Raw genomic sequence first — 6,734 nt, 5'->3', positions numbered from 1 at the left:
TGGCATTGTAAACATCAGCGTCAGCTACACTATACCTGGCACCAGCATCACGTTAACACAGTGGCACCGGAAGCATCACAATCGCAGATGTTTGTTCCATCACGCCTCTCATTGGCCAGAGTTTAAAAATAACAAAAAAAAAAGAAGGAAAAAATAACACACAAAAAATAACACATACTACTAACAGGTTTTCCGCATTTATTTGCCTGTAATTAAACGGCTGTTATTTGCACTTAAAATCGAGCTGAAACCTTGTAGACTTTCAGCCTGGTAATGGCCTTCTTATACATGGCCGGTCCAAATACGGCACTCACATGGCTTGGATTTTAGACAGAAACTCGTTCAACTCGATCGATTTTCAACAAAAACTCTTTTATTTTCAACGGAAACAGAAGGGATTAAAAAATCAACAGCTTATGCAAGCACAAACAATCCTGTTTACTTTCAGTAATGTATACATTTGATTTGTAGAAAAGCTTCAAGCTTATTCTATAGAACGCATTTCGTGACGTGAAATGATATTTCTGGAAAATATTAACCTAATTTCTTCATAGTAGGCGCGGCTATTGTAGCCCCGAAATGATCACATTACTGCATGAAATTTTTGTCGTCGCTTCACGGCTACACGTGGTATAGTAATGCGTCTGTGAAATTCAACATGCTTGCTCAGCAAACGGAATTTTAAAAGCAAATATTACCTACATTACAGCTAATAGATGTCATCATCGCACGCTCTCCTTTGCTACGCTTGACAGATAGCTCGTTCTTGACGCACGCTATTACCAAAGTAAAGTACATGCATAAGGCTCTTGTCACTGACAATGTACAAGATGGTAGCTACTGGCATCTTGGGAACTTTATTTTGCAGCAGGCATTCCGTCCAGCAATTTGGCTCCGGATGCTCGTTGCATTTCCCTTCGCTTTAGTTATCATACGGTCCGGCAACCGCAAGATTTGAGGACCTTGGCTCGCCAGCCCAGAGAATTGCGTTCTAGAGTCTCGACTTGTCACGTATGTTCTGTGCTGGGAAATGTGACGTAAAACATGCGTGCTAAACCTATATTAGTTCTTTAAAAATAGTGAGGACAAATGCAATAACTTAAGTGGCTCCGAATGATGGTAGAGCACAAAGTTGAATCTTTCCTCCAGTAGAAAGATTGATATAAGAAGTTAAAAAGTGAAAAGAATAATTACAAAAATAATTTCTGAATAATTGAACAAGCTTACAATCTTAATTTATCACAAGCACGTACAATAATTTATAATGATATTACGATAAAAGTTCATGCAGTTACGTCAGATATTTATTAATGCTTTAAAGAACGGGCGCGTTTTATTTTTCTGGGTCATCAACCTCTAGGGGTCAAAAATTTTCTTTAAGATAATATTTGTGGAAAATAACTTACCAGCTGATTTATTGCATCTTCTCTAAGATATTCGAAGTACAAAAATTACCTGACAATCACCGCCTGTTCGCATGCTCAAAAAACTTCAGAAGCGAAAAGAGTTGTGACGGTGTACTCAAATGAATGAGAAAAATTTTATTAAAAAACGATGCACTTTTCGTGCTTCTGTGGGAAATCCTGGCACAGTTCGGGGGTATCAATGCTACGTGCAGAAAGTGCGTCATTATTTGGGCAATACCACCCTTTCATTTATCAGAGTGTGCCATTCAAATTTAATGCTTATCATTGAATATCTGAACGCTCGCCTCTCGCTCACATGCTCCTTGTGGAATATACCAAATAAATAGGGATAGTAAAATAAATAGTGTCGTTAAAATCATTTGGGGTCATTTTGTCCGTATATATCATAGACTTTCTACACGTTGCATTGATACGCCACTTGCCGGGCTAAACCGGATCAAGATGATCCTAACAAGGGCAAAATGTACATCGCTATTCGGACGAAATATCACTTATATTTTACTGAGTGTAGAACTTAGGTCAAACCCAAAACTCTGCTTGAAATTAGCTTGTAATCATTTCAAAATACTCGCCAGGAAATCAACTTCTAATCATATTTATTGTTGATGGTCGCGCAGATATCGCGTTTGGTTGGAACCGTAAGATACATCCAAGCGTGTTAAGTTCAATCCATTCGATGTTGAAGCATTTATGAACTATTAAAAATTCATTTCATGGCATCCTGTCGGAAACAATGGCGAGTAAAAATAGCAAAGCTGCCACTCAAGCGCAAAGCGGCGAATCCCAGAGAAGAGAATTACTGGGACAAGCGGGAAGCAGCGGCCTTGATGCCTCCATTAAAAGCCCTGGGGTTAGTAAAGCAGAAAATCCCACCGCAGACCTTCGCAGCTTCCGGCGGCTGATGAGAAGCCCGTGACCGTCCGCAACACCCACTCGCTCCGGGATCAATTTTTGCACGAAGGATCGGAGGATATTCGACCGGAGGATATTTGCGCGGCAATTCCAGCGCGTTCAAAGAATCCTATGGTGGCAGCACGTGACAGCGGCTGAAAAAGTAACAGCGACTAATGATCCGGAATAGTCGGCAGATGAGACGAGGCAGTTTTAAGAGGATCTTGTAATCGGTGATTTGATTTTTGATACTTTGCGATTTACGGCATGATGCTGGGAACGTGAATTGCCATCCCTCTCTCAAAAACTCGCAGTAGAAATGATTGAATGTTTTTTTTGCAGAATGCACACGTGCCTATTTTTTACAATTACTGTTTCAGAATTTGGAGTAACTAATAATTTCATCGGCTTACTGTTCAAATTAATTCATTAAATATTAATTTCGCCATGCAATACGAATGAGATTTAATTTGATTTCTCTTCAGAAATGGCCACAATTCCTTTATTGAAGTCATGAGAAATTAATTAATTAATGCTTATATTCGGACAAGGGTATAATATGCAAATTTCATGTAGTTTACAAATTACAAGGCTCTGCACGACCTTCACGTGCGTGAAAGTGTCGCTGTTTGCTCGTTATAAAAATCGGCCAAACAGCACGGAAGTTTTTGCTCAACAGTGCAGTGTGGTGTGATTGCCTAGAAATTAATGGGCAATTACTATCACTAATTTAAAAATTAGGTTAAGTGATGCAGCTAATTTCATTTAAGCATAAGGTTTACGACTAATTTAGCGCAGAATTGCGGACATACAGCTATGTTGGAAAATACGAGTACCTCCAATTCGTTATACATTTGTTGGCAATTCGTTATCAATTTGTTATACATTCGTTAAACATTTTTTATAAATTCATTATACATCCGTTATACATGCGTTATACATTCGGTATACATTCGTTGTACATTCGTTATACATTCGTTATAAATTCGTTATACATTCGTTAGACATTCGTTATGCATTCGTTGTACATTCGTTATACATTTGTTATGCATTCGTTGCTCATTCGTTATACATTCGTTGTACATTCGTTATACATTCGTTATGCATTCGTTGTACATTCAATGTACATTCGTTATACATTAGTTATACATTCTTTATACATTCGTTGTACATTCATTGTACATTCGTTGTACATTCTTTGCTTATTCGTTATACATTCGTTGTACATTCGTTGTACATTCGATGTACATTCGTTATACATTCGTTATACATTCGTTATGCATTCGTTACACATTCATTATACATTCTTTATACATTCGTTGAACATTCATTATTCATTCTTTATACATTCTTTATACATTCTTTATACATTTATTNTTATACATTCGCTATACATTCGTTATACATTCGTTATACATTCGTTGTACATTCATTGTACATTCGTTGCACATTCCTTGCTCATTCGTTATACATTCATTGTTCATTCGTTGCGCATTCGCTACACATTCGTTATACATTCTTTATACATTCGTTGTACATTCGTTATACATTCTTTATACATTCTTTATACATTCTTTATACATTCTTTATACATTCTTTATACATTCTTTATACATTCTTTATACATTCTTTATATATTCTTTATATATTCTTCATACATTTGTTATAGATTCGTTATCAATTCGGCATGCAGCTGTGTTGGAAAATCGCCCCGATTCATTTATCTTTAGATTTTTTCGATTTCGGCAACTGGTTTGATTCGGAAGAATTCTGTGCTGCTTACCCATCAATTATTTTTGTTAAGGAGCTATTTCCATCTAACTATAACCAGCAGGAGAAATATATTTTCTGGATGATGAATCAAAATAACGGGGATTAGGAAATATATACTCGTTACTGATGTCTTAACTAGAGCTCAGCGTCTTGAACAAGTCACTGCGCAGTGTACCTACCGTACAAGTCAGTAAGCAGTGGAGTGTACTTATCTACTGCAGTGCGTTCGTTATACGTAGACTGAACTGCAGCCATTGCATAGAAAAATATCACAGTATTTACTAGTTTGATTAATATAAATTGAATGTTGATCGGCTCTTATAGTTCTTATTATCGTTATTAACAATGAAGTAAGCTTGCTGTGATGTATTTTAACTTGAAAATATATTTAAATGATCAAATATGACATCAAAATAAAAAGTATCTTCGCTCTTTAGTTCAACGATGGCAATTACAAGAAAATACAAATAATAACGTACCCAAGCCTTCTATCATTAGGCTGACACTAATTTGTTTCATTTTGTGTGTGTCTCAAAGAGGTATTACTGATCTTATAACTTTAGTGGTGTTAATTTGATACAAATTATTTCATATTTTGTCTAATCTCTAGCTTTGATTACAGTTATTATCTTAGTTTTCAAAAACTTTAAGATGATAACAAATTATCTCATAGTTTTATTATAATAGAAATTGAAACTATTTATTCCTTTCGCACTATTTATTATGATATTTTTAGAATATTTTGTTCTTAAAATGACCTAATATAACGCGCTTTTGGGACGTTTTCTGGAATGTTGTGATAAATGAAGATGTTATACCAAGTATACGGAATATTTTTCATTTGGGATCCTCGCGTCGTTTAACCACACCAAAGCGTTCACCTGCCATCAGCAGCTGACATCGCAGCATCAGGCAATTTCACGATCTGTCAAGTTCGTAAATAACGTAGCATCTCACATCGAAACGCCGAAGTTCGCTAGATATAATATTCAATTTTTGTGTTAAGTGTATCGTTATGTGCTAGAAAATATTGCGCCTGTGCAGCAAATTTTAAGGTTTATGTTCAAATATAAACGATGACTGAGAATAAATTTATAGAATCAATTTTTTATGCAAGTGGCTTTGAACGCTGTACTCTTTGTGGTGCATTATTATAATTTAAAGACAGACATTCTGATGTCTTTTAAAATGCTCTAAAGCGTGGACAAAAGCTGTCGCCATTAGACGAGGAATGTTTTCCTGTGCCAGTCGAGGCGTTGCTTGCACCAGCTACCGTCAATTATCAGCTATCCAATGTTTTTATGCCAATCAAGAGCAACCATTGTTGAATTATGGGCGTAACTTTTTATCCTAATTATGCACCATGAAAAAAACATGAGTATGGAATAGCGGCGTGCGCCAAACGCTGGAAGCTAACTTCAATTGAGGAAATTACAGCTTTTGTGTTAAGAAAATCGAAATTTAAAAATTGCGAAAAATTTATTTCGCTATATTATTCTTCGTTTCCATAAAATTACTCTGATGACCGTAATAATTTTGTGTTAAAATAAGTTTTCGATGTATTCGTCTAGGCATTACCCTCGTGAAATATATGCACGAGTCGAAGCTGTTATAGTTGCGTTTGAAATAATGAAGAGCTTGACGCAGAGCGCTGCGGCAATGACTGAAAAAAGTGGCGGCTGGTCGGAAAAAAGTTAGGGGCGTGACCGCTGAAGCTCTAAGGGCTGAATCAGCGTGTTCACTCGGGAAGCATTAGGTTAGTTGCATTGTGAAACGAATGCGTTTTTGCCGCAATTTGTTAATCAATTGAACTGTCCAATAATCTCATAAAAAGTTTTTTTTGGCTTGAATTTGAGTTTTTATGTGCGAATTTTGCTTCAGATATTCATACGTAACAAGAAGGTGCAGTTTGTGTGAATTCTGTCCGTGGGTTTTCGGTTTTCAACGTCGGCCAGGAAAGGGCGGACTGCTCTGGTGCGTCCGCTGCACCCGCTGCACGAAACACCTTCCGCACTGTTGCTGCTGCTGTATTAGAAAAATAGAAGGCTTTGAATCATTTATTTCAGGCTCGCTGTCAATATTCTTCATTATTTATGCACTAGCCCATCATATTGTTAGTCTTTGAAGACATCTATGATAATAATTGATGTTTTTAATAATAATAATAACAATAATAATAATAATAGCGGTTTCAGCATTTCGTAGGCCGTAGGCCTGTCGCCGATTCTTAACTTCGCAGAACATTCAGAGCATTTTGCGGTCTCGAACTCGCAACTCACTGCTACAATTCTGCTGTGCTTAACCGCCCGGCCTCCACGCAGATTCTGACTATAAACTGGCGCACAGAGCTGGGATCGAACCCGCGCCTCTCTGCGCCAATCTTGGTACTCTGAACTTTAACCACTGGTATGATCGATAAACCTTAATCACAAATTCATCGTCATCGAGTTCATCGTCAAATCACCCTGCTATAGACATTTTTCAAATCCCATTCGTTCAATCACTACTGATCACAAGATGATCACAATACTTCTTAAATTCTTAATGATTCCCAGAGATCCAATTCTAAAGCATCCGCATCTCATCTCTTCTATTTTGCCTCATTGAACATGAGCGTCAACAGCCGCGCGTGATTACGACGAT

This window comes from Hyalella azteca, unplaced genomic scaffold, assembly GCF_000764305.2.
Source record: "Hyalella azteca isolate HAZT.00-mixed unplaced genomic scaffold, Hazt_2.0.2 contig13161, whole genome shotgun sequence".
Taxonomy (NCBI): Eukaryota; Metazoa; Arthropoda; class Malacostraca; order Amphipoda; family Hyalellidae; genus Hyalella; species Hyalella azteca.
This window is presented reverse-complemented; position numbering follows the sequence as displayed.